At 59.1% G+C, this 27702-nt stretch overlaps 1 protein-coding gene across 1 annotated transcript in view; it reads left to right on the forward strand.

Moving 5' to 3' along the window:
- Positions 1-325: 325 nt before the first annotated feature.
- The window catches only part of LOC119090550 (neuronal calcium sensor 2), a gene marked incomplete at its 3' end in the record, with an annotated part of 32979 nt that continues 5602 nt past the window's right edge, over positions 326-27702 (forward strand). The window contains 1 exon segment of the mRNA XM_037213372.1: positions 326-1300.

The raw sequence follows: 27702 nt of genomic DNA on the forward strand, positions 1-27702 counted from the left end.
TCTCCGTGACCTCAGTCGGACCGTCAGGGCCGGTGGTGACCCGTGCCGGTGGCCGTGCCGTCTCTGGTCGTGGGGACCCGTCTCCGTGACCTCAGTCGGACCGTCTGGGCCGGTGGTGACCCGTGCCGGTGGCCGTGCCGTCTCTGGCCGTGGGGACCCGTCTCCGTGACCTCAGTCGGACCGTCTGGGCCGGTGGTGACCCGTGCCGGTGGCCATGCCGTCTCTGGCCGTGGGGACCCGTCTCCGTGACCTCAGTCGGACCGTCTGGGCCGGTGGTGGCCCGTGCCGGTGGCCATGCCGTCTCTGGCCGTGGGGACCCGTCTCCGTGACCTCAGTCGGACCGTCTGGGCCGGTGATGACCCGTGCCGGTGGCCATGCCGTCTCTGGCCGTGGGGACCCGTCTCCGTGACCTCAGTCGGACCGTCTGGGCCGGTGGTGACCCGTGCCGGTGGCCATGCCGTCTCTGGCCGTGGGGACCCGTCTCCGTGACCTCAGTCGGACCGTCTGGGCCGGTGATGACCCCGTCGCGGCGGTCTGGCGTCTCTCGGGTGGTCGTTGCACGGCCGGGCCGCTCCCGCTGCCCCGAGGCCGGGCGGTTCAGTGGCGATAATTCCCCGACCGAATGAGGCGTGCCCAAATTGATGGCGGCTCGGCACCGGCATTGTCGGCGAATAACGGGGCGTCCCGTCTCCCCGCGCCGCCTCCGGCGGCCGCTCCGGGTCGGGCTAGGTCGTTCGCTCGGGCGGATACCAAAGCGGGGTCGCGCTGGAGATAGCCCAGTCCGCCGCGGAGCCGTCAGGAATAGCTGCTCCGGCGACGGCGGGGCGCAGGGCCCGCGCTTGCTCTGTATTCGCCGTGTAATTAGTGTGTTTCGTCTGTGTGCCGTCTGTGCGGGCGTGTGCGCGATGTCCGGCTTGCAGCGGCGTCCGACTGGAAGGCGGCGACTGCGGCGCACCGCTTGACGAGGAAGTGTGCGATGTGGAACTGAGTGGACTGACGTCACTGATGATGACGTCACTGACGTCGCTGAACTGATGGTGGATGTGGAACTGACGGGGCGCCATGGACGCGCTGTGGCGCGGCGAAGCGGGTGGACTGCTACCGGTGCTAGACACCGAGGACTTCACACCGTGAAGTGTGCTGCCGGGCGGTGTGTGTTGAATCGTGGGAGGCACTCGGCGCGCAAGAGAAATCACATCACATCGTGGCAACGTACAAGAACCTTGAAGGGGAGCAACATGCCGTCTGCGTGACCCGACGCGGACTGCCGGAGAAGAACATCGGAAGACAGCTAAACCAGGTGAGTGGAATTCCGTTGTCGTGTCTGATCGCCGTTTCCGGATCACGCCTGAACAACACAAGGAATAAAGCCCGGAACTAAGCGTGCTTGGACGAAATGCGTTAAAACGTAACATAGGCGTTGCGTTACGTTGCGTAAAACGTTACGTAAGCGAAGCTCATTTCGGTTCCAGATACGTTACGTAACTGCCCATTTTGGACCCAGGATGTTGCATAAACTAGGTTCATTTACGATTCAGATGTGCTGCTTTAACCAGCACAAATTTCGTAGCTCTGACGGATTGTTCTCATCAGCTTCATGGCATGTTGCCTGAACATCCCACCAGCGCATATCCCGTTGTCCACGCTTTGCCGAGAATGGAGCTCCGTCCCAGCTGACGGCCGGCGGCTGGCGGCTGGCGGCTGGCGGCTGGCGGCTGGCAGCTGACGGCTGGCGGCGGCTGGCGGCTGACGGCTGGCGGCTGACGGTTGGTGGCTGACGGCTGACGGCTGACGGCTGGCGGCTGGCGGCTGGCGGCTGGCGGCTGGCGGCTGACGGCTGGCGGCTGGCGGCTGGCGGCTGGCGGCTGGTGGCTGGCGGCTGGTGGCTGGCGGCTAGACCTACGCGCCCGTTGTGGCGAGCGGACAGCTCCGGCCGGGCGGGTGGGCTCTGGCTACGGCTGCGTTCTTTCGGTGTCATTCGGCACCGGGTTGTGGTGAGCGTCGTTACCGACATTCCCGGACGAGAGACCCGCGCGGCGGCGGCTCGTGACCTCGACCCAGACGGCATGACAAGCATGCGGTCAAAGGTCGAGACGTACTGGGAAGCTTGGTGTGGCCCGGTGGATGACTGGGAGGCTGGGTATGACCCGGCGGATGGCTGCGGAAGGCTGGGTGTGGTCCGGCGGATGACGTCGGATGACGAAAGAGCGCGCCGGGGTGGCCGCAGCCGTACCAACTGAAGGTGATGCCGTCAGTCGGTGACCATTTTCCGTTTACATGGCGGCGCCCTCCTCGCCTCGACCGCCATTGAGCGGTCGACGTACCGCCAGCTTCCCTCTCTCCCTCACGCTCTTTCTTTCTCTCCGCTCACTCGTACCGCGGTGCACGCGGAACGCAGCGGCACGGCCGTCAGCTGCTGGCTCCCACGAGCCCCGGAAGGCTGTCAGCTGGGCATATCGCAGCCATGACGTCAGCATGGAGCTCGGCAGGTCCCGGCAGACGGAACACAACGCCCCCGCGCTGGTGACGCCGGCGGCACATGACGTGACGCGCCTGAATAAAGCAGCCGTGGCGCGGCGCGTGCGGACGGATGACGTCGGCGTCTCTCGGTGACGCGCCGTGCCGTCTCGTGTTTGTCGTCGAAACGCACGCTTGCGGTGCTCGGACGTGAGCATGGCGTGTTCAGTTGGATTACCATGGCGCGATAGCTGCAGCAATTTTCCAGCAATTTGGTTCCAGTCGTGTACAGTGCACTCAGATGGGATTTTGACGGTTGCTGAATTTGTCCTCTTTTCACTAATCGGACATAACGTTTCCAAAGCATTCCGGGACCGACACTGGTTAAACCAAAGCCCACTCACTTGAATTATCCCTGATCTTTCGCAAATGCTGCTGCTATGTTGCATGCACTACATACGAACAGATGCATTGGGTTCACATGTTCTTTGTGTTACATACAGTCGTCGACTTTGATCGTCGTCTGATTAGTTTAAGCAACGGTTGGGCCAGGGAATTAATCTTGGAGACAAGTGGTTCCCGGAGGTGAAACGAACTAGGCACTTAATGATCGACCGCGGGCATAACAGCGGGGTAGAATGTCGCAACTTCCTCGCTGTATAAAACGCACCTGCTTCAACTCCGAAATACGCTATCCATATCAATTCAGCTAATACGCGGCCGCCCCTATCCGTGTCACAACAAAGCCATTACGCGGCGCGATGGCTCCGAGTTCTTTGATGTCAGCCTGATGTTTCCGTCGGCCGACGGTCGGTTCGGGCGTCGCGTCGGGCCGACGTTGGCCCGATGGACGCGGTGGCCCGCCCGCCCGGGGCTGCCCGTCACCGACAGGTCGCCGTCCGCCGCCACGGGTCGAGCGGCGGTCGATGTGTCGGATGGCGGCCGACGGGCGGGCGCGAGGGCGCACGGCGCGGGGCGCCACGCGGCTCTGCTGATTGCTGTGGCGACCACGCTGAACGGAGCGTTTTGAGCGGCCGCGGTGAAGACGCGTGGCGGGGTGAAGACACGCGGCATTGTCACTGCCGCAGCGCTAACGAAGTTGCCGTGCGGGACTGACGCCTCGCGCCTCCTCGCCGATCACGTGCCTTGAGACGATCCGGCCGTAGCTGATGTTTCCGTCGGCCGACGGTCGGTTCGGGCGTCGCGTCGGGCCGCTGGTGAGCCGCCATTGGCGTCGGGCTGACCCCGGAGGCGGCTGCCGAGACGAGTTGCCACCGACAGCACGCGCCGAGCCACTCAGCAGATTGTCCACGCTGGCCCGCCGTCGCCAGCGGGAGTGGCGAAGAGCCCGCCTCGCCGCCGGCTCTCGTTCTGTCGCGCCTCCAGGCACTTGATTGTCTTGTGGCGCCAGACGAGAGCCTGTCTTTGAACTGGCTCCCGCACGTCGGCCACGTCGGCACCGGTCGTGCCGACGCACGCGTTTTTGTCGACGTAGGGTCAGAATTCGGAGAGGATTCAGGCAGGCACCACGGGTGCCGAGCTCCCGACTCGCCTTCTATGACATCGCCAGCTGTAAACGTGCCGAGACGGAGGGACGGCCGGTGCTCGGCTGGCGCGGACGAACGCAGGGCTGGCTCAAATTCGGCGGAGACCAACAGCTCCCGGTATACTACGCCTTTTTGAAACGAAACATGATATGCATGAAATGGGTTTCGCATTCATATTATACAGTGAAAATGTGCGTATCCACCCACTGTGGTGGCAAAAAAACAAAACAACATAGTCACCAGCTCGCCCGCGGTGAACTGGCGGCCATGTTTTTCCATTGCCTCCGCTGTCATTTGAACCTGACTGCTCTCACTTGCACATGGTGATGACAAATCACCTGTATGATGCTTGTAAGCCGTTGTCATGGTTACAACTTCAGTGAGACTGGATATGAATAGTCCAGGTTCATAGCGAGTTGAGCTAGACTCAACGTCAGCGGCGTGGAGCTCATTCGGTGCCCTCGGGATATGCTGCTGCAGCGTGCTACCGCGGCGTTACTGTTGGCTCGACATTCTGCCAAGGCTGTCTGGCAGCCTTCGACCATGCGGCGCGTCTGCCGGCGACCGTGAATAAGTCCATTGATTTGCGCCACTCACACATGCGCACACGTATGCACACAGCCATAGAAGCGCGTTGTAGCGGACAATGCGGCCGCGTCGCGGCGGTGCCTAGTGGGCTGACCGATGTATCGATCCTGTGGCCTTCTTCACCCGGTGAGACGTCAACGGCGAAACAAACACCGCCGGCTTGTGTTGCGGAGATAATAGTGCCTGCCGGTTCTTGCGCGGTGCACGTCTCTAACTGGCCGTGCCTCCTTACGCTGCTCCGCCGTAGGCCACTCCAGTTCCCAGAATGTTTGAAGTGTTTGCCCGTACTCGAATAGCGTCCCAGGAATCCCTCAGCCTTGCCCCGTGCTTTAAACTTTCAAAGCGTAATTCACGTAGTCGGTCGGTCGTGCTTGAAGCGATCTGGCCTGCGTTCTACGTTATCACTATAGCGCTCAACAGTCGATTTCAGCGAAAAGTGTTGTGTTTGCATTTAAGTTATCGTATTCTACCTGTATCAGTAAGCATACTCTGGGTGACCACCGTCAAGCACGGCGGGGCTGTTCCCCTGAAAGCCGCATAAACATAGGAACCAATTAATACGGTTCTGCCGGCGGTCGATGTGTCGAACTTCACCCCAGATATTGCATAACGGCCGTGGTCGTGCAACGGTGAGTACATCTGTGCTCGAAACCTAGACAAAGCGGTCGGTGAAGAAACAACACCATTATACGGCTAAATCCAGTTGAAGTTGACCACTGGTAAAAGAAGTATGTACTGCCCTGCTGATGCATAAATGTATTATATCCCCTTGCATATAGAGTGCTCATACACTTTCAACTGGAGATGTTGGTGAATGTCACCAATTTTTATTCAACCAGTTATATGATAACGATATCCACCTCAGTCTCGGCTCGGTACATAGCTGTCGTTTCACTCAGGCAATCAGCCTCGTTGCCGAGGTTAGTAGTGCATCGACGGGAAAGGCTGAGTCGTAAAGCGTCTATAAATAGGGAGCGTTTGCTGTTGATCGTGGGCGCGTATGCTGTGCTTACTCACTTGCAGGGTGTACCCGTTGGAAGCTAAACTGATCTCAGATAACCCGTGTAGAAGTGCATTGTATTTTTCCCCTGTTTATTGCCATTTGTCGTTATGAACGCGCGGTAGACATCCACTGTGTGTCGGGTTATTTGGAGCTGGTCGTTACCCGGCATACAGTTTGGTGAAAGGCTTTGCTGGCTGTTTCAGATCGAGTTTTTTTACGGCAATCTTAAAATAGCCCGACCCATTGAATGCACCACGTTTCCTTGCCTCCCCGCTGAACAGCGTGGATGCGAGACCAGTGGTCGCGCGGTGGGTGCGGACCAGACACGCCCGTCGGGCACAGACCAAGCATCGCGCCGGGCGCAGACCAGTGACTCCCGCAGCGGTCAGAGGGCCAGAGCCCCCCCCCCCCCCCCTCCCCCGGCCGCACCCCCGGGACCGTGACGGACCGGAAGTCGGCGTCCCGGCCGGATGTGCTTCGGCGGCGGGTCCCAGCGGATGGGTGACGTCACTGACCACGGCCACCACAATGCGGCTGATGTGATGCAGACAACCGCCTTTGTCGCGGTTGTCTGCCAGCGACGGCCTACGGGCGCATACGAATGACCGGCCCGGTCGAGGTGACCGGCTATTGATCTTGCTGCTCATTGGGTGCGAGGGGCCCGCGCATTTCGGATCTTTATCGATATTGAACTCCTCGGCTGTGTTCTGCTCTGGTTAGCTTGATGACACCGTCGGATTTCTACGCTCTTAAACATGCGAGCTGATGCAGTGGCCGGAAGGAATGCGCCCGTTAAAATGTAATTACTTTAAAGATGGTCTGAGGGGGCGCAATTTCTGACTGGTTAGGCGTCGAGTTCCCACGTGGGGACCCGCGCTCGAATCCCGGTTACGCCATGGCTCCTGAGCGCTAATGTGACCAATGCAGTCACTGGCGCTCCACAAAATGGACCTGATGATGCGCGTCGCGTTCTTTTTATTGAAAAGAAAAAGAAGATAGTCTGAGAGGTCCCACTGGAAACGTGCATCGTTCTCGCCCAGTGCGGATGTCGGCTCTTAAGTTTATGCATTTTATGCTTCAGATTTATATCTGGAAAAGGTTCGCACAGGTGGATGTTCGCTGTCGGTGTGTATTCAGCTGCGCGCAGAACTTTGTTTCCGCGCCCGGCTTCTATTTTGAGAACAACGGGTGCTCTCACGGGACGTTGGCCGGTGCCGCCTGGTGCGCGTCGTCGGCTGGGAGCGCTGCGCCGACGCGTCGCGCGAGGGACGCGGCCGGCACAGAGCGGGGTGTCGCCGGTAGCAGAGCGGACCGCTGGGGACGGGGCTCATGTAACCCTTCCGGGTACCTGGCCGGGTGTCACTGGCAGCTGCGCAGCTGCCGGAGGCCCGCTGTCCCGACGCCCAGTCTGAGGGTTTTTTTGTTTCCAGTTTCCAGTGTCTATGCGTGTTTTTGTTCCCAGTTTTCTCCATGAATATATTATCCTTAGTGCATTGAGATAGCAGACGAAGCTACGAAATGCTTCCCCGTCCCTCAGCCCGGCATACCTAGCTTTCCAGCCGTGAATAGGAAGTCCGCACACCCTGAGCCAGATGGCGCCGCTGGAGCCGCGACCCCAAGCGTGACGCGCCCACCCACGGTTAATGTCGCCCTCCCCCCAGTCGGCGGAAAACGACGATCGTGGCGGGATTCGAACCCACGCCGCTTCCCGCGGCGAGCTGGGGCGCAACCAGCCGTCCGGTTGCAGGGCGCCGCGAGCACCGCGCTCCGGCGCCGTGATAGAGCCGGCGCAGCTGGCCAGCGCGTGCCGTGATGGCGGGCGGCGGGGCGGCGCGGCGCGGTCGGAACTGTCAGAAGCCCCACGGCTGGGTCGCCGGCCCCAGGGCCGCTGCCTCAGCTGGTGACCTCCGGTGTTTTGGCAGGGCGTGCTAGCTCACGCGTGGGTCGTTATGCTGGCAGCGGGAACTGGGTCGTCTGGCCATGGAGCGTCGGTTTGTATCGACGGGTCATCGGTGGCTTTCTGCAGTTCATTGGTAATTCTCTATCATGATGGGGCTGATAAGCAGCCGATTTTTTATACGGATGTGGTCAACATTATGTGTTGAGACGAGCATTGGAATTTCTGTTCAATCACGGTCGCCCATTGACACATAAGCCGACGTTAAGCATTGAATTTACTGAAATTTACCAGTTGCATGTGCTTCGCTTCAATAGATAATTATTTGGCGACTTCACTCTGACATCCGGATGTCAGAGTGACCGGCTGGGGACTGCATTTCCGAGCCGGTCTGCACACGGCCAGCAAGCTCCCAAGCCTGTCATCACTAATCTGCAGTCCATTTATGATGCCTTACAGCAACAAGGCGATTACCAACCGTTTCTAAGGGACGCATTTTTCGTCCCTGACTCTAAACGGATCGTTGGTCTTACACGCGTCATCGGTGGCCATTGCGGGCCATCAGCAATGGTCCATGCGTCATCAGCAATTCTTCCCGGGATTAGGTTATGGACACTGCACTGCCGCGTGTGCGCCGTGATTGCGTAGACTTTTTGGCCGCCGCCGATCTTCAGTAGTCGCTGATGTCGACTATGTTCACTGTTGTTGTTCGACCACAGTTCTGACAGTCGCTTCCGATGCGAGATTGCGACTGCGCTTGTCCAGGCTGGCTTCATCACAGTATGCTGACTCGTCCTGGCTCTTCGCGTGGTGTTGTCGGCGACGACGGTCTGCATCATTTCCAACGTCCGTTCTTTTCCGCTTCCTCGAAATCCGCCGCTCCGATCGACCCGTCTCGACGGACTTCTGTTCGACGTCTGCTGTGCCAGCCGGCGGCGGGCCGTGAGCAGCTCGCGGCGTGTCTGTCCGGCCGGACCGGGTCTCGCCGTCCCCGGGGCCGCCGGACGCGACTCGTGCCGATCGGAGGTCGTCAGCGACGCGGCGCGGGCGATCGGCCGGCGCCGATGATGGGTGTTCCGGCCCAACTGCCGGCCGGCTACGTAACGAGCGCCGTTTTTGTGCCGGAGGACAGACGGCGTCGTTACTGGTCGGACGGTGGCGGGCGCGGACACCGGATGGCGCACAACGGCGGCCGTGAAGAGCGAACACGGCACGACTGCGATCATGAATTGAGAACAGGGACGACTGAAGTCATCACTAGTGATCAGCAGATGACTGATGTGATCTTACCGGACACCGGACGGCTGCAGTCGTGCACCGAACAGCCGACGACCACAGCGTAATAGAACAGCCGACGACCACAGCGTAATAGAAGAGCCGACGACCGCAGCGTAATAGAACAGCCGACGACCACAGCGTAATAGCAGGACACTGCAGGCATGTTTTCAGATTAGACATCAGGCGTTTAGGCACTGCTATGTGGCCTCTAAATTGTCCGCAGGTATAATGTTTCACATTGTGGATAGCTCGTGGCGTCGGACTTGTATTAACGAAACGGAACTCACACCGGTTAGAATCGTTTTAGTTGTTCATGGACGGACCCGGCCAGGACCACCAAATCAGTGGTCGAAATTCGCAGCTCACTTCTGGGGCCTGGAATTGGCGCGGCATGACGACACGGTTGAGACGGGTGCATTTATTGCGGACGCTCCGTTAACGTCAACATCCTTCGCGTTACCTCTCATCGCCGTCTCCAATGCATCGAATCTCAGTCTGTGTGGATAACAGGAGCGATTTCGAACCCCGAGTGATGACGCGAACCTGAAACTCAGATCTTGGCAAACACAGAAACAACGGAAAGAGCTTGGAAACTCGGGGCAGAATTGGTGGCGCAGTTGCTGTGACCGTCCAAACAGATGCACACAGTGCGCCCAGTCAAATAGCTTCGATAACGATGGTCTTGCTGGGTGGTGTAGAACAGTTGCATGCATCGAAGGTTACAGGGGTACAGTGGCCGACGTACAGCCCCATGCTACAGGTGTAAGCCGCGATAAATGTCTTAACACTCGCTGTTATGTCTTTTTATTTCAATAATTAAAATGTGAGTAATGTCTTTGCTTTTCACTTCGCATACATCGGGCAGGAAATTTATAATCATTGAATTTGTCTGAGCAGGCATCTACCTCGCATGGTGTGATGACAGTAAAACTGCACAGTCTAATTTTGATAAATAAGATTACGCTCATATGTGATATTGATCTAAATTCGGGGACGACTGCAGAGGGGGGGGGGGGGGGACAGAACGCTAGATGGACTGGAACCTCATTTTTCTGTAAGTGTGATGTATAATTACATGTCGGGATGTCAGCACGTTTGAACTAAGCGCAAATTTCTTAGAGCAGTTTGTTCTGCCAACCGCGACAGGTGGATGCCGTTCGCATCGCCGAAAGTGCAAACAAAATCTCTTGCATGTATAGATGATCCACTGAATCACGATTATGATACCGTCCACGTACTTCAGACATGCACTGGAGCTGAATAAGCCAGGTAAAATTCAAAGCATTGGAAACACAATAAGCGGTGAGGCCGTGTAGACCGACGGAACGCCGTCGGAAATGAACTGATCCCGTTGCCCCGGCTGCGATGCATCCATCTCAAGCGCCTGCCGTGAACTGCAATGACTGAACTGCATTGAGTTGGTATTGAGCTGGTAGCGCCCGAGTTCTTAGATGCCAGCTAAAGTGACTCGAACCTATGGGTCTTATGGGAACTATGGGAACCTATGAATGTCTGAAGCAAATGCGTGAGTGAACAGGCAAATCCAGCATGCTCTGTGCTTTGCATTTCCACGGTACACAAAAGACAGGTATAGAGAATAAGTAAGAGCATAGAGAAGATCGCTCCGGCACCGATTTCAAAGAACCGTTCTATTTCATCAAACAGCTGTGTTTTCGACATCCAGCCTCTAATATACACATGCCTGCCATGATCTTGGTTCCAAGCCGACGATGCGCAATTTGTGCTCTACAGCGGAATTTGTATGCTAAACAATCAGTCTGTATATTGCTAAGAAGCTTCTTGGTCATAACTAAACGCCCCTCAACAGAATCGGGAAGTCGCGGTACTGATACGTAATATGTATACCTGATTGAATTGTGTCAACTCCCTCTCAGTAAGCGATTACGGCTTGTGGATATAAGAAATGAGGGAGAACAGAGCACGCAGTACATTCCAACCGACTTATTGTGGTGCTCTTCAAGCCATTTATCATCTCAAGTGCTACTCACATTGATAAGAATTGCTAAAGACAAAACATAATGAGTATGACCAATTGCAGTCTGACTCCATCTATGGACAGGACGAGTAAAACTTTCATTAACATTTGTCCGCCAGGAAGTCATATTTTTCCTGTGATTCATCTCACGGATCTATTTCGCATCGCTTACCAACGAACGCGAATGTGTGGGATTTCTCGGGCATGCCTTTCTCCTCAGACACTGGTTATGACCTGTACTGGGTCTTCGACTTTGTAAGGCATGTGTAGAAAGGGGTCACTAAAAAAGCCACGAGTTATAACTTCCATCGCGAATGGTTCAGAAACCACATCCGGAAGACTCTTGGGCTTTCTCCACCCCCTCACAAGAACAGTATCACACCAGGAATGTTATAATGACCCTCCTCCCCCAAACACACCTAAATACGGATGAAACTGAATTGAAGCGAGCTTAGACGGGAGCTCAGAGAGCTTGAATGACCGTTCTGGATGACCGTTTGGGACTCCCAGTCCTCAGAAGTCGTACTGAAATCTGAAAATGGGATGAGGATAGAGGTGCCCAGGGCCCGGTCTGTTTTGATTAAAGCTGATGAAGCTGCATAAGCTGCTTCCAACCATGCTCTGCTATTCCCCGAAACTCGGAGCTTCGCGGACACGGCGTCGGTGCCTGGGCCATGTTATAGCCTCTGCTGTAGCTGTAGTTGTAGCCGGGGCTCTTTCACAGGCTCTGCCAGGGTCGGGTAGGAGGTCAGGTTAGACAGCTCTCGCTGAAGTGGTCAGGAGCTTGCACTGGTTCTGCCTCTGAATTGGAAACAGTGGGTTGCACTATTCGCGATATAGCAGTAACAGTACATTTCTTCGTCCGCTGTCACCGTACAGTGTACAGCGTATGTGGTGACCATCTGCATCACCTAGCATTGCTATGTGTTGCGAACCGTTCCAGCACGTCACAAACCTGAGCTCGAGCCCCCTCCCCACCGCCGCCGCAGTCTGGTTGCTCTGCCCTCGTCTGACAACAGCGCTCCAGGGGGCGCGACAGCGGCGACTGCCCGCCGCGGGGGTCGAAGGACGCGGCCCGTGGCTTGTTTTGTTTCGCCGCACCACTACCAGGGGCGCTGCGTTGGTCAGCTGTACACGGACAGAGCAACAATGCAGTAATGCCAGCCTGCCTCCAACTCGCGACAGGACCGCTGTCCTTGGCAGTTTGTCAGCCTCCACGGCATGGTTTCATCGTAGCTCCCAGCGGTGTTCGACCAGCCTGTGCCTGTGGGTCGGAGGGTCAGAGGCTCCGCTTGTGCTGACCCAGCGCGAAGGTCAAGGTCGCCGCCGCCAAGTCAAGGTCACTGTCGATAAATTATCCCTTAAAGGGTCGACCCTCTGGACGAAGTTTTCAAGGTTCGACCGGTCTCTTCTCGTTTGTCGGTAGTGTTTGAACGTCGGATCTCTCGTGCTCTGCTGGTTTTCTTCCTTCTTTCCTCAATGATCGCATTTCTCTTGTTTCGCCCTCAGGGCCCTTCCCGATCCAACCCCGGCACTAATCCCAGTGCAGGCTGATACCGTACCTGTGTGACTGCAACAATAAATAATTGTCCATCCCGCCTCGTCACGCTATCCGATGTCCTTTCAATCCTCCCGCCTTCCGCCGCTCGGGGCTCTCTCTGCCTGCCATCCCTCTCTCACGACTGCGTTGTTCCTGTCCCTGTTCCCAGCCTAAGCCCGTTCCCAACCCCACTGTCCAGGTCCCTGCCGCCGTCCTCCCGCCGTTCTGCTGCCTCGCTGTCCCAGCGTTCATATCCCTTTGCGCCGCCGTCCAGTGACCCCAGTCGGACCGTGGTGCATCACCTCAGGTTCGCTGTCCTGCCGTTTCTGTGCGGTCGGCTGTTCCGGTCCTACCGGGCTCTTAGAGGCGGCAGTCGGTGGTGGTTGTGACGGTCCCGCGCTCCCCCCCCCCCCCCCCTCCCCTCCCTGTGCCATGGCCGTTGCCGCCCCCGGCATTTCTGGACTGATTGCGGCCGCCGGGAGGGGGCGGGGGCGCCCCTGAAGTGCACGGGAGTGCCCGTAAAGTAAAAGACAGGGCTTTTGGGAAATCCATCAGCGTTGTGAGCCAGGTCCGGGTGGTAATGGAGGGACGGTGGTCACGCGAACTCCGGAGCTGGCGCAGGTGCTCCGAGGATAACTGGGGGGTTAGCGGGGGGCACTCCGGAGAGTGCTGCCGGAAACGGCAGATGGGTTGGGATGAGCTGTATGTTTCTGGGGTCACAGGCGCAGTGACGACTCGCGGTCTGCAGTGTTGGGAATCCGTGGGTGGCGGAATGAGCTCCACGGTTCTGTGTTAGGACGACAGAGAGCCGCTTGGCTCGATGCATGCGGCGGCTGCTCTCTTTTTCAGGTGCTATCGATCTCTGTGGTTTGACAGAAAGCCGATGAGTTTGTGTTTGGACTCGGGCAAGGACGGCGGGAGGGGGAGGGGGGGGGGGGGGGCAGACCGCCGCATTACATACGCTGCTGTTAAAGATGTAGCTCCCTAAAAGTAACTTGATGGCTTGAGGTACGCGACAATGATGGACGTGTTCTTGTTTGTACAACGGACACATGCTGATGCCGAATCCGCTACCGCCTCCCCGCCCAACGTGAAGACTTCGCCGGTGGCCAGTCTTTCGCCGTAGTTGAAACACTGAGTAGTTCAAGATTCCGATGCGTCGGTAACGAAGTGTTGGCCACACGAATTGGGGAAGACTGGGACGGTGGGTATTACACACATCATTGCTACCTTACGAATCGTCCATTGCGGTGTTCTGGCGGCCTCAGACGGAACTGAAGCCCAGTCAACGCTTGCCGGTGAGATTTTGACCTTTCCGGCGAAGGTCGTAGTTCACTTTTGTCTCGTACTCCGGTGGGTAGTGAGCCAAGGTGGAGTTTGAGATAGATGGCGGCATACCGTAACAGGCGTGGGGGACGCATGGGCCCCACAGGACATGAACTCCTGGAATGGCTGGCGGGGTGAAAAACGACCGGTATGGAATTTACGTGGAACCGAGGAGAACGCCTTGCAAACGTACCGAACGTGTCACGACAGACGCTCATCGAAGTGCTCATGGTACGTTCGCCTTCCACGCGCAGCACGACACGACCGTCCCTCGTCCAGCCCCCGCCGGTCCCGCGTCTGGCGGTCGCCGTGCGCAACAGGCCTCGGCGTAGCCGGGGATTGTCCTGGGCCGTACAGGCGTAGCCGGGGATTGTCCTGGGCCGTACAGGCGTAGCCGGGGATTGTCCTGGGCCGCCGCCGGGCCGGCGCCACCACGCCAGGGGTCTGCGTTAGCATCGGGATGCAACACGCTGCCTTCCAGACACACCGCGCGGGTGTTGGGCGTCGGACGTTGGACGTTGGGCGTGCGGACAGAGGTGGACCACGGCAGTGACTGGCGGTCGGCTCGGGATGTTATGTTCGTATGCGTTTTTATTTGTCCTCTTGTGTGTCCTCGTACTCAGGGTCACGATACCACGTGGCATACCCAGGGCTTGTCACCGCTCTATGTCTGTGAAATTTTTTAGGGGGAAGGGCCCAAAGTGGTTGAACAGGGGAGGTTAAGTGACACTTAACACCGGAGCCAGTACCGTTTGGCTTAGACCCCTCCGAATCATTTCTGTGTTCGCCCCTGGCGGCGCTCACGTCGATACTCACATGGAAAAGTACAGGCCAGCGTGAGCTCCATTACTGCGCGTAAGTGGGTCTTGCGTGCAAGCTACGAACGCTGTGCAGAAAATGATGGAATAATACTCGCTTGACACGCTTGCTGTTGTTCCCCCCACCAGATATTGCGGTAGGGTTTCAAACTAGCGCTTTGTCTCATTGCCAATAGATGGCAGGTCGACCGCGGGGCGTCGCGCTCGGCGCGGCCTGGGTCGATGCTCGTTTCCCGTGAGCTGTGCTGGAAAGTCCGCGCCTGGACAGTCGACAGCGTGGCTGCAAGCCGCCGCCGCCGCTGGAGCGCGCCTCGGAAATGCGGCCGACAATGCCCGGCTAACTCGCTCTGCGGGTGGGCGGGTCCGGTGTCAGTGGGCGGGCGCCACTGATGTTTGCGGAGAGAGTGTCCGGGTCCCTTCCCGCCGCCGCTCGGCGTGTAACTGTAGGGGTTCGAATTGGAATCGGAGGTCAGCTGTCTGTCTGGGTTTTCTTTCCCTGTCTGTTTGTGTGGCCCTGCGCTGGTCTACGCTTTTGATTGCTCATCGAAATTCACTTCGCTCACTGCACTAACAAAGTCTCATCGAATGTGTCGAAACTTTTATAATTTGCTTAATTATGAACTAAATGTGGTAGCAGCATATGCCTAAGCGCCAGCTGCAGTTCTGCCGCGCAAGAATATCGGATAAAGACTCTGGAAACACGGTGGCCGTGTGTTACAAAGTTTGAACACTTTCTATTGTGTTGATGTGGATCAGCATTTCGATTGCAAAGCATTTCAGTCAGGTCGAGTTAGTTCTACGAGACTAAATCGTGTTTCAGGTCGGCAAGTTGGGCGATTCAATTACGCAAAAGTCGTGTCTGACACTCTTGTTGGATTTCGCTGCCATGTCCACCGAGTCGGGTAATGCCTCGGGTGGTTACCCAAACACCCGAACTGGCAAAGTGACTGAAATTATGCGGTGCGAATCACCACGTGGTGTTAATGCCGTGTGCCCCTCATGCATGCGTGCTAGCCAGCGGCGGTGCCACTGGGCGGGTGGGAGGGGGGGGGGCGCTACGGGGATGGGCACCGTAATGGCCCTGCCACTAAACGTTAGGCCATTCGCGTTATATAGAGAGCACGGGCGTGCTCCTAAAAAGCCCTGGTACCGTCCAGTGATCGAATTGCGGCACGCTGTGTAACTCTTGGGAGATATTTCCTGACCACTGCGGTGTGAGGAGACGCGTTCTCATCTGGCAGAGCTGCAGTCGGAGGCGCATAAATCAGTACCGACCGGGAGTTTAGGGGAAGTCATGCAGGGTTGCTCATGACAGGCGCAACGTCAGTGGTTTTGGTGACCGTTGCATTCTCGTGTACTATATGCCAAACGCCGTCATATTGTCTTTTGTGGATATATCGAACAGAAGTACAACGAAGGTAAAGGCAACGGTTTTTTTACAACCCATTGTATCACCGTCAAAACTGGTGGAACTTCATAGTGCTCGATATTAAAACATTTCTATGATTTATTTCGGGAGAGCTGAGCGTTGATTGTCTCTGGATCGTTGACTTCTAACGGACCGCCTCCAACTGGCCATCATGCCAGCGGAGCGCCTTGTGCGCTGGTGAGCAATATTGGCAGCCATGCAGCCCTTGAAAAGCGCGATACAAATGGGCCTGACCCCGGCCACCAGAGGGCGCTGGTGTTGAACAGTTCCGCCCGCATCCCGTGCGGCTGTGCGGTCTGCCGCCCGGACAGGTCACCCGGGTCAGGCAGATCGTGCGGGACCGGCACGTGCTGCAGCGGCAGAGTTACGAGCCCATCACATAGTTTGTACGCCGTACGCCCACATTGTCACCAATAGACCAGGCGCTTGGAATCGTGCCGCTGTTGGAAATCAGTGCGGTATCCGTAAAGGCCCATCGGTTAGTGATGGAGGTCAACGCATAGCCCGGATGCAGTAATAATTTGCAAGTACCGAAACAACTGGACATGACGGCTCTGATCGTCGGGTTTTATGCTGCACAGGCAGACGTCACGCGGGAGGCTGCACGTCACGCAGGGCCGGCTGACGTCTGTCCAGGGCTCCACTCCTGGACGTCCCCTTATGGAGCTCCTAGGCGCCGCCACCGTGAAAGAGATCCCGAGCGGCGACGGGGATACAGCGCCCTCGCATTCGTTGTCGTATAAAGAGGACGGCGAGCTTCCTTCCGGAGGGGTGCTTCTGCCCCAAGTTGCCACAGCAATCGGCGATTCGCCAAGTCGTTTCAGACAAACATTGAGACAAAGCCGCCGGGCACAGCGCTCGGACTCGTTCGACCGAGGACAGAGCGCTGCACACCAGTCGATGAGGGGGGGGGGGGCTGAAGGGAAGGGGTGAGTCGGCACGAGAGTCGCGGCGATGCTGGATCAGCCTGATGACGAATTGATCGTCTTCGGAGCACGTGCGCCATCGAAATGGATGGCTCTGGTGGGATTGCAGGCCCCAATTTTTGTCGTACACAGCGCGCGTATTTGTTGTCACGGAGTGGTGAAATTCCTGCATGTCACACGGGGGCGTAGTTTCGCTTTGTGCTGGGGTGCTGAATCGTAAACAAACCGTGTGAAACCTCTTCCAAATTTTCGACAGACCGGATTCTACACGGATTTGGCCCATTAATCTCTCAAAGTTGGAGGGACTGAACAGAAAGCTAAACCCCTGATGCCACAAGAAGTGAAATCGTTGGAGGGGGTATGGGGTACCTGGCTCCTCAAGCTCGAGGAGGCGCCACCCTATCGGCTGAGGTCATGTCCCTGTCGTGGCAAACGCGTATTTCTATGCCTGAACATTGACAAGTTTACCATCGCTCGATAGTTCACGACAGCGCTGGGTCTTCATCGACTCTGACGTCGTCGCAGTGCGTCATGACGTCACCACGTCATGTCGGACGGACGTCACCTCGGCTTTGCCTGTCGCGTGACGGCGGTCACCGCGCCGACGGCACGGTCACGCGACATGCGTGGACATACCGCTCGGCTGTCGTGACGGCGCCGGCAGCGTGGCGCTCTCGTCACGTCGCAGCCGTCACAGTAGCGTGGGGCCCGCGCCCTGCGCCCCCTGCCGTGATGCCGGGCGGGCCCGGTCGCTCGACCCTGACCCCGACGCGGCGGCGCCCTGTCGTGCCGCCCCTCCCTCCTCCCTCCCACCGGCCGGCACCCTGTTGCTCGCCGTCCGACAGCGCCGCGTGAGGAGGATCATCGCTCGTTGCTGGGCCGGCTGGCACGGGACGCGCAGCGGCGGCTCCTGTCGGCCCCGTCGCCGTCGCCGGGGTCCGCCGGTCCTCGTGACCGTGGCGCTTCACTCTCAGGTCACGTGCCTGGTGTCCGGATTACATCTGGCTCACAGATATCACTTGGCTAATCAGATGGGCTTCTCATCTGGTGTGTTTCACGTGCTTTACTCTGCTCGGTGCCTACATATTATGTAATTTATTTACCGAGCTGTGTCTAACGTGAGCAGCGTCTGCTGATTCAGCATTCGCTTGGTTCAGCGGGCGCTGGTAGTCTATCCGGTTTATCGGTCCACTGGGTCCAACCAGTGTGCCGTTCATTGTAGCCCGCCCTGTTTGTCGACTCACTCGGTCCGCGGTCCATCGGGTCTGGTCAGCCAGGTATGCGGTCCGTCGGATCTGGTCCGCCGAGTCCGCGGTTCGCTGGGTCTGGTCTGCCGGGGCTGCGGTTCGCTGGGTCTGGTCCGCCTGGCCTGCGTCGGGTCCCGCCTGCGTTGTGTCGCCGGCCGGCCGGTGCCTCTCGCATCGATCGCCGCGGCCCGACCTCGCGGCGGCGCTTCACAGGCGCCGGCCGCGCGCCCGCCGCTGGCGACGACGGCCGGCGCGCGGCCGCCACTGCGGCCCCGTACACGGCCGGGTCACGGGACTGCCTTCGGGACCGTGACCCCGTCCGGGGCGGGGTCACGGGGCTGCAGAAGGGTGTGGTGGGCCGTTCTACTGGGTGTACGCGAAGGCGGCGTGCTGTGGCCGGAGCAGCAGACAGCGGTGTCAGCCGAGTGCTCTGGACGAATGAGCGTGGTCATTGATGGCGAGGGCTTGGGCTGTTGCCGTCTCAGAACCTGGCTCATCTGGCACCTGCCAGCGTAGGTCTAGCGCCAGGCCGGCGGTAGCAGCTTCTTCCCCAGGATGGAAGGATGACCTGACTGACCCGACCTGTCCTGGATGACCCTCTTCTCCTGCCGTCCGGCTCCAGATGCCGTGCCGAGCGTGCTCTGTTTCTGTCGTGGCTGCTTGCGTGCCCGACATCGATCAGTACCGTATCGGCACATAATTAGGAGCCGGGGACGGGGCGGGGATGGGGGACGGTCATGCGGCGCTTTCCGGCGCTGCCCGTCCGGCTGCCGACTGGGACTCCCCAGAGTCGCTGGTGGCTGCGCCCTCTCGTGGCTCATGGCCAGACACCGGGCTGCCACCTCGTAAATGTGATGCCGTATCGTTCAGCACGCTCCTTGCTAGTGGCTGGCCGACTGTTGGGACCAGCTCGCAGGTACGGGCCTCGGTGTGTGTGAGCAGGGAGCTATGCCGAACAGGAGCAAATCACTGCGACTAGGAAGCAGCGCGCGGCCGGGCGGTTGGGCCGACCGCGCGCTGCGGCGCTGGCCGCTTGGCCTGGCAATCCGTTCCTCTCATGCATCGGCGGCCGTGCGCCCCGCAGACAATCGTCGCCGAGCCATGCGCGGCGGGCCCGAGCGGCCGACGGTGTGTGTGTGGGCATCTTGGGACGGGCGCCTGAGGTGTGTCGCCGCTCTCCGAGTCGCCAGCCGGCGGAGAACGGGCTCCACGAGCTACCATGGGTGGTCAGGGCAGAGCCGGCGACAATAGAAGCCGTGCATCCTGCCAGCCAGCCAGCCAGCGCCCGTGGTTGTGGGGACGGGATGCCGCAAATTCGGAGGAAATCTGACTGGACGCGTGTGGAGAACTGGTCTCCTTCGTGTGGTGCCGCGTCGGGTACGCCGAAAATCAACCGCGCGGCGGCGGCGCGCCAGCAGACACAGCGGCTCCGTCGCCCTGTCACTGGCGGCCACTTGAACTGGAGAACCACTCCGTTTGTGTGGTGAAACGCATCGTAGTCGTGCTCCAGCTTGAAAATGCACTGATTGGTCGTGCAAATTTCAAGTAGTCTGACATCCTTTTCGACGGTGCTGGCCGACTTGCGAGCAAGGTCTTGCTCGTGTCTTCTGTCAGCTGGAATGCACATGATCAGTGTTCTGTGTGCACTCCTGTCCACAGCTGTCCAAAGTTATGGCCAACAACAGAAGCCGCCTGCCGAGTCGGCTGTCCCCTGGACGGCATCGCTCTGGTGTCGTCGTCAGCTCGGCACGCTGTGTCGGCTTCCCCGAACTCGGCCCGGTGGCGGGCGGTCCTGCCGCAGGCCGCCGCGCCGCTGCAAGCCCGAGCAGACGGATAGCAGGCCGGCGCGCCCCCTGGCGCCGAGCGGCACAACACGCCGCGACGCGGGGAAGGTCAACACTGCGAGGAGCCAGCGCCGGCCGCCCGGCCGAAGCCCGCGCCGGCTCGAGGATCGGGCCTCAGCTGCTCGATCGGCGGCGCTGTCGCGGCGCGGCGCGGCTCGCTCGGTGGCGCGATCGCTCCTCCCGCTGAACGTGGCGAGCGGCCTTCCACGGATGGGCGACTGCCGCGTGGATGGCTGTGATGGGTGTGGCGCCATGATCTCTGTCAGGCCGCATTAGCCACACGGGGCAGTTTCGTTTAATTAATGGCGGCGGCGGGACTGGCCCTGGCGCTCGTCCGGCTGGCGTCTGGTTGGCCGGTGGGCGCCGGCAGACCGCCGCCGTGCCGTCCGGTCTGATTCACTCCCGCGTGGAAAGCGGCCCGCTCTTGTCCAGTTGCGGTCTGCCGCGGCGCAGGGTGACGTGGCCGGGGTCATCCAGAGTCGGAATCGGTCGGGGTCTGCGGCTCGGTGACGCTCGCGCCGCCTCAAGGTGCGCCGGAGCCGCGGGCGGTCGAGCCGAGGCCTGACCGAACGGACGCGGTTCTGCCAGCGCTCGCAGGACCCGGACGTTATGGATTGGTCGCGTCTGTGACGTCACGGGTGACGTCACCGCGACCCGGGAGCCGCGTCTCTGCCGCTATTGATCGCCTCAATCGGTAAGCATGAGAGGAGCGAAGGGAAGGAGCGCCCGAAGGCTGGTCGCGGTGTGATGCAGGCGAAGAGGCAGCCAAGGTGGAAGTGGAGGAGACTGGACAGCGGTGCAAAGCAAAGGGAGGTTATAGCTGAAGGGGATGGTTGCCAAGGTGCGTGGACACGATGTGCCTTTGCTGAAAGTACACCATCGCGCACGTTCACACCGTATGTCGTATTCACATGATCAGGTATTTCAGACCATTTTCATTGGTCACTGGGAAACGTGGGCAAATAGCAAACCGCCATATTGGTCTCGTTCCACAAAGCGGGACCAACTCATGCAACCGCGCGCGCGGGAACTATTCGCTTTAGCAATCACGACACGGAGGTTGGCGTCGGGCCAGGGTTTGTTTGTAATCCCATAAAATAACCAGGTGCATTATTTTTCACGGGTGCAAACAAGCCTCCTCGAGGCGATCTGGTCAGTCGTCTGGAAGCGACGAGACAGGAGTATGGTAACGGCTATGTCGGGATCTACATAGCCCGCCGGATTGATCTTTTAAAGCCCTTTTTGCGGTGGTTGCCATCACATGGATTGTTGTCTCTTTGTGGAGACTATGGCTGACAGCCTAAGCCGTCGTCACCGGCTGTTCTTTGTCGTGGCGTTTGCGTACTTAGCGGCGCTTCCGTCGGCATTTGGGAGGATATGGCGCCGCCGTGAGTGAAGGCTTGGGCCCGGACAGATTTCCTGGCGGGCCCGAGCTGCAGCGGAGGCTGCAGCGGACATTTGTGGGCCCTGGGATGGCTCGCGTTTGTGCCGATGATGCTGAGTCAGTGGACAGAATGTGGCCGGCGGCGGGCGCTGTTTGTGATTCGGGCTCGACCGCTGCGACTTTAAGTACCGATCAGAAGCGTTTTTATCGAATCGATTATTTATTGCAGTTTGCTGAACGGCAAGCCAAGCTCGGCTTCACTTCTTACGGCCATTCTTTCAACTGGCCTTGTGTAGGGTTCAAGGATGTTCGGGGAGCACAGAAAATGGATAGCATCAGCATTTAATAGTGCCAGCTTGTGTGCTCTGTTACACCAAAGCGCAGATGGACACTTGAACCTTGAATATTGTGCAACCTGGTCTGTGAGTCGCCCAGTGGCTGACTGACGGTCACCCAGTCGTCTCCAACAAAAGAGACTGTCTCGTCGTGTGACCTCCGACGGCTGAGGCGTGACAAATGCTCGTGAGCCGGCTCTGCGGTGCCCAGAAGTGGGCCGTCATTGAAAAGAAGCCACACCTCGTGTGGGATCGGATGGACAGCGGTGGCGTGCACGTCCGTCGGGGAAGACTAAGACGGCAGCCACTCTCGGTTGTGTCTGAGTGCTCTTCGAATGTCAGGGCGACGAAGCAAGTCAACGAGTCTATGAGTGCCGCCAGACCAGGGGGACGATCGCTTCTCAGCGTGCGTGGCTTGCGTGCGGCTCACTTGGCCGGCCGCTCTGCCCGTGTGGACGTCATTCTCGTCCGCCACGACGGCCTTGTCCACGTGCTAACAGCTGTGGGTCGGCTCGGCTTACAACGCTGCCCCCCCCCCCCCCCTTCCTAACGCGGTGCCGCGCGTCCATCCGGGCGCGGTCGTCAGGTGTGGCAACGCGCCGGCAGCGAGACGGCAGACTCTTGTTTGATCTCCGATTCGCTGGGCGCGCCGGGGCCTCGGCGGCAGACGGCTCTGATGTGCAGGCTAATGCGGGCCGATGGCCGCCTTTGACTGGGGGTCGGCGCGCGGCGGCTGCAGCGGCCGCTGGAATCCAGCCGGGACATGAGAGGCGAGGCTCGTGGGGATTTCCGGCCGGTCGGTACCCGACGCTCGGGATCAGCCCGTCATCCGAACGAGACAGCTGTCGGGCGCGGCAGTCCTCCACCCGGCCGCGTGATGACGGATGGGTGTTACAGGATCGGGTGAAAGGCCACACGACTGTGTACGACACGACGTACTGATAAACGGCCGTTGAGCAGTATGCTTCACCCCATATTGGCTTTGGTTCAGAAGTAGCCAAAGAGAATACGCTTGGTTGGATGCAAGTTATGTTGTACTTCAAACGTTTGTATGCATGGGTCATAAGGATTCGTTTCATTTTGGTCAACCAAACCTGCACAAGCTGATGTCATGTAGGACGTATTAGCGGCGACATGCGAACATTCTGAATCTTTTAAATGATACCGGAATTGGCGAGCCATCCTTCAGAACTCGGGATGCTTCCGATAATCTTGCTGGAGGATCTTCCAGGATCCGGGGTCTATTTTCGAATTTTGCCGCAAACTCGTCCGGGGATTCATTTTGATAGACGGGTTTTAATTGACTCGCCCGAAGTGAAGCCGGGTTGAGCGGGCTCATTTTCAAACTTGGGCTCCAGAGCTGCTGAGGGTTAACCAAATTGCGATAGCACTGTGGTAACTTTCTTAATAACACAGAGTACTTGAAGAACTGTACCTAGCGACCGTATAGCTTTCACAAACCAACATGGACGTGTTGGGCTCATAATGAGCCAACCCGAATGGGTTGGGTGGGTGTTTGTTCAAGGCAGGTTTGAAACGTGCTAAATGGCGAAACATTTTCGAGTTTGCGAGATAATATTACAAAGAATCGCTCATAGTATTTAGGACCCGTTTCCACCTAGAATCCCGGGCGCATTTTTAATGTTGACAAAGGATGAACGGGAACTCAGCGTGTTTTCGTGCTTTGTGTCCAGGCACCTTATTCGAGATGTCATGGGAGTTTGGCGATGAATCTGCTGATATAAGACATTATGTTACGCCTGGAAATCATGTTTTCAGAATTCAAGACCAGTTTTTACTTTGGTTGACGGATTCATCAAGGGACTTAGTTCCGCTGTGGGGACCCATGCTTAATGGCAGCATAGGTTTGTGGAACGCTATTAATCAAAATTCCGAGCCTGAATATTACTAGAAGCAATGCTCGTTCTTTAATAAAGCTTAAGACGTTACTGGTCATATTTTGGAATGGCGCTTGCAAGGCAGCGGGACATGACAGATATGGTCTAGCTGCTTGAAATATAAACTTCAGCTGTTGGTAGTGAGCTTTCGCCATAATGTCGTTTCGCAGAAAGATCATATGGATCGAAATGACAGGACAGAAACGACGTTATTCGTGTTTCATCATGCGTTAGATGTGTAACTGCCATTATGTCTTCATTTTCACGCATTTCAACATTTAACATGTGTTAGATTTATTACAAATCGAGGAAAATACACTTAATGTTATGGATACCTGCCCCCAAAGGCACAGCCTGTTCGTGTGTACCAATTATCTAGGCTTTGTATCAATGGATTGTGCCAGAGTGTACATAGCGCCCGCATCATGTCGCTCGGTGAATTATTCACTGGCACGTAACGGCCCAGCAAACAACGTGCGGCAGGTGGAATATGGAATTAGTCGGGCCAGTCGCATCGTAAATCCAGGTCATGAATAAACCTTTAAGGAATGAGTGGTCCGGCGGGCTGAAAGAATTTAGACGTTGGTGATTTCTCACCGTCGTGTAAGAAGAATGGAAGAAATTCGCACTAGGTGAGTTTGAGGGAAACCTGATTAGAAGGTTGATTGAAGGCGCGGAACCCACCTTCGCTCTCATTGCGGGCCACCAGGCGGTGCTGCTCGGTGTGTGACCTCTCTCCATTCACATCTACATGTCGGGATGACCTGGCTTCCCGCCTGGTGAGCGGGGGAGAGGGAGGGGTACGTCGCGAGGGACGAGCCGGGTCAGTTCCGGCCCGCAGCCCCGGCGCCGCCGCAGCCGACGTACGCCGCCGCTGCGCCGCGGCCGGCAGGCGGCGGCGGGTCTGCACTGAATCCTGGCCCGCCTCGGCCGCCGCGCCGGGCCGGCCTTCAGTCGCTCGGGTGCTGTCGCCGGTCGGTGGTCCCGCGGTACGCTCTCGCGGACCGAAGCAGGGTGTGGCCGCCGTCCGATCTGCCGCCGGACGTAGAGCAGGTGAGCGCCGCGCCGGACGCTCCGCCGACCCAGACGGCGTGCCCCACCGGCGGGACCCCTCGGCTGGGCGGCGGCGGTTGACTCGGGGGGTGTCGCTGGCTCTCGCGCCAGGCGGCTGGCGTCAGGCCGCGAGCGATCCGGGCGGTGGCGCGGAACCGGCCGGCTGGCGCCTGCCTGGTGTCGGTGCGGCTGACCGGCCGCCGGCCGCCGGCCGTGCCAAGGCATCGGCGCCAGCCGCCGGGCCACATCCGGCCGTGTCAGCCGACCGGCCGCCTCGACAGGAAAGTCACGCGCCGACCTCTGGCGGCTCACGCGCGACCGCCGCCACCTCAGCGCGGCTGCGCGTTCCACGAAGGCTCGGCCCGGCGGCGGCGGCGGCGGCCCGGGAGCTGCCCAGGAGGCGGGCGCGTTGGGCGGCTGCGGCTCGCCGGCTGAGGCGGTCCTCCGGCGGCCCGTGCCGCTACTTAGTCCCGGCTGACCTCAACGTCAGCCGCTGCGTGCTCGGGCGCCGCGGGTCTGTGGCCGGCGTCGAGCTGCGCCAGACTGCGGCAAGCGCGCCAGAATACCTGACGTGCTGAGTTTGAGTCGCGCTGTGCTGCGCCCGATTGCGCAGCGTTTGCTCGGGTCCGCCGAGTACGTAACGAGCTGGCTGGGGTCCGCCAGAGTCCGCTGCAAGCTGGCTGGAGTCCGCCGGCATTCACTGTGAGCTGGCCGGAGTCCGCTGCGGCCGGCAGCGCCAGACGGATCGTGCAGCTGTCGCGCGCCATTGCCGGACGCCAGCTGCCGTCTTCCGGCACTGGCCCGTCAAATGGCGCCGATAGCCTCGCTGGGGTCACGGGCTGACCTCAGCGGCCACTCGTTTGTTGCATGTCATCGACACCTGCTTGGTGCTGAACTCGCACCGGGGTGGCTCACGACTGTTTATACCGTGCATTATTTATCAACATACGGGCGCTGCAGTTTAACAGTGAACAATGCGACTTCTGGGCCGCCCCGGGAGCGCGACGCTGAAAGCAGGCCGCGTTTATCGTGTCCGTCTTTGTTTTGTGTGCGGAGCTTGGTTGGCAGCCTGCAGAGAGCACCCAGCGCGCCCCGGCAGGCTGGCTCGTAGGGTCCAAGTTAGCAAAGAGATAAGCATAGCACCAGACATATCGAGGGGCGCGTCGGTGTACTGGGTTTGCACTGCTCATCATCGCATGCAACGCAGCTGTTGAAACGGCACCAAGCTTTGTCAAACCTGAGCCTGAAGTGCCTCATTATGTCAACTTCGCTCCCGCCCCCCCCCCCCCCTCCCCCGGCTTGACTCACGCTGCCACATCTGTCGCCAGCGCACCACGCTCCCCTTCCCCCCCAGGCCCCGTGAGCAGTGAAAAAGTCGGCACACAAGACTGGCTAGTCCTCAAGTAAAACCAGCGCGGCGTGGCGCGGCCGGCGCACAAACAGCAGCGACCGTGGCGCGGCCACGTGACGCGCGGCAGCAGCTGACGACGGCGCGTGAGCGGGCCGGGCCGCTGCTGTATCAGCCGGAGCACGTCACACGAGGCTGGCGACGGCCAGGCGGGGCGTGACCGACCGGCCGACCGTCCGTCCGTGTCTGTGGCGGGCCTCCGGGGGCCGCCACCGGCCCTGTGGTCCCAGCCGAGCTCGGCGCGCTCGCTGCGGTCACGCGGCGGCGCGCTGTGCAGGGGCTGGGTCGCGGTCTTCTGACAGATGCTTCCCCCGGCCACGTCCACTCCTACCGGATTGTCGGCGTGCCAGCGTGCTGGTGGCGGCATTTATCTCCAGGATCTTATGCAAGGGTTTCGGGAAAACGGGCACGGTCAAAGTTTCAGATGTTAGTGTATAGTTTTACGTACAGAAAGTGCATTGCTCTACTTAAAGATAAAGCATTTGCTAAAAAGCTCACTGCATAATTGGCTACCAATGATGACGTGGCGCGTCGCCCTAATGCCGCCACTGTGTGTCCCGCGTCAGTCATTGCATTGGAAGCTCAAGGTCACGTGATCACGAGGTGGTGATTCAGAGCACGTCCGGCGGGGATCGCTGCTCAGTGTATCGAGTCACGACCGTTGGCGGCTCAGTTACGACCTTATTGATGACTCGGAGTCACGTCGATTGGTGGCAGAGTCACGACCGGTGATGATTGAGAGTCATGTCCAGTTTGGGCTGTGGGTCACGACCACTGGTGATTTAGAGTCACTTCCAGGTCTGGTTGAAAGTCACGTCCACTGGTGGTTAAGAGTTCGTCGAGTTATGGTTGAGAGTCACGTCCAGTCATGGTTGATAGTCACGTCCGTTGGTGATTCAGAGTCACGACCGGTGGCACCCCTGGACTCCGCAGTTACTATCAGTTCGGAATCAACCGAAAACAAACAGCGGCGGTGTTCATTAACCTTCCTGGTGAGGTCCAGCAGAACCTGCATTCGCCCGAGTCGGGTCCAGCGCTCCTCGGCGTCGCGTCCGGTGCTCCTCGGCGTCGCGTCCGGTGCTCCTCGGCGTCGCGTCCGGTGCTCCTTGGGGTCGCGTCCGGTGCTCCTCGGCGCCGCGTCCGGTGCCGACATCGCCCGACGGGCCACGCGGCGGCGGCGGCGGCGGCTGCGGCGGCGCCGGCGGCCGGACCGGTCGGGCCGGCCGCCGCCGCCGCCTTCAAGGCCAGTGACTTGTGATGTCACAGGCTCGGCCGGCCGGGCCGGCGTCCGGCCGGGCGCCGCACGCCCTGGCACGCCTTGGAACGCCCCCCGCCTCTCGGCGCGCCCGGCCGCCGCCAGACCAGGTGGGCCCTGGCAGGGTCCGGCGGACCGGCAGCGCCGCCGGTCCTGGAAGACCTTGGTCTCTGGACTGGTGACGGCCATTGGCAGAATGGTGGCGCGGTTTAGGAGCAGGCGATGTGCTTTTCTCGGCGTGGGGCCGTTAACGCCCGGTGTTTGGACACTGAGCGGCGTTCTGCTCTTGATGCGTGTAAAGCAAGAGGGCCCGGGGTGTGATAAACGCGGAGCCCCAGACGGTGTGCATCAATCTTGTAAGCTGCTGTTAGTTTAGACTGTGGTCAAAGAAGAGCGATCTTTTGAGCTGTGAAAACTGCGACGTTGGAGTTGGTGAAAACCTGCCGGATCAATTCCCGGCTTTCAAACCATCC

The sequence above is a fragment of the Pollicipes pollicipes genome, unplaced genomic scaffold (genome assembly GCF_011947565.3).
Source record: "Pollicipes pollicipes isolate AB1234 unplaced genomic scaffold, Ppol_2.1 Scaffold_3087;HRSCAF=3621_pilon_pilon_pilon, whole genome shotgun sequence".
NCBI classification, from domain to species: Eukaryota; Metazoa; Arthropoda; class Thecostraca; order Pollicipedomorpha; family Pollicipedidae; genus Pollicipes; species Pollicipes pollicipes.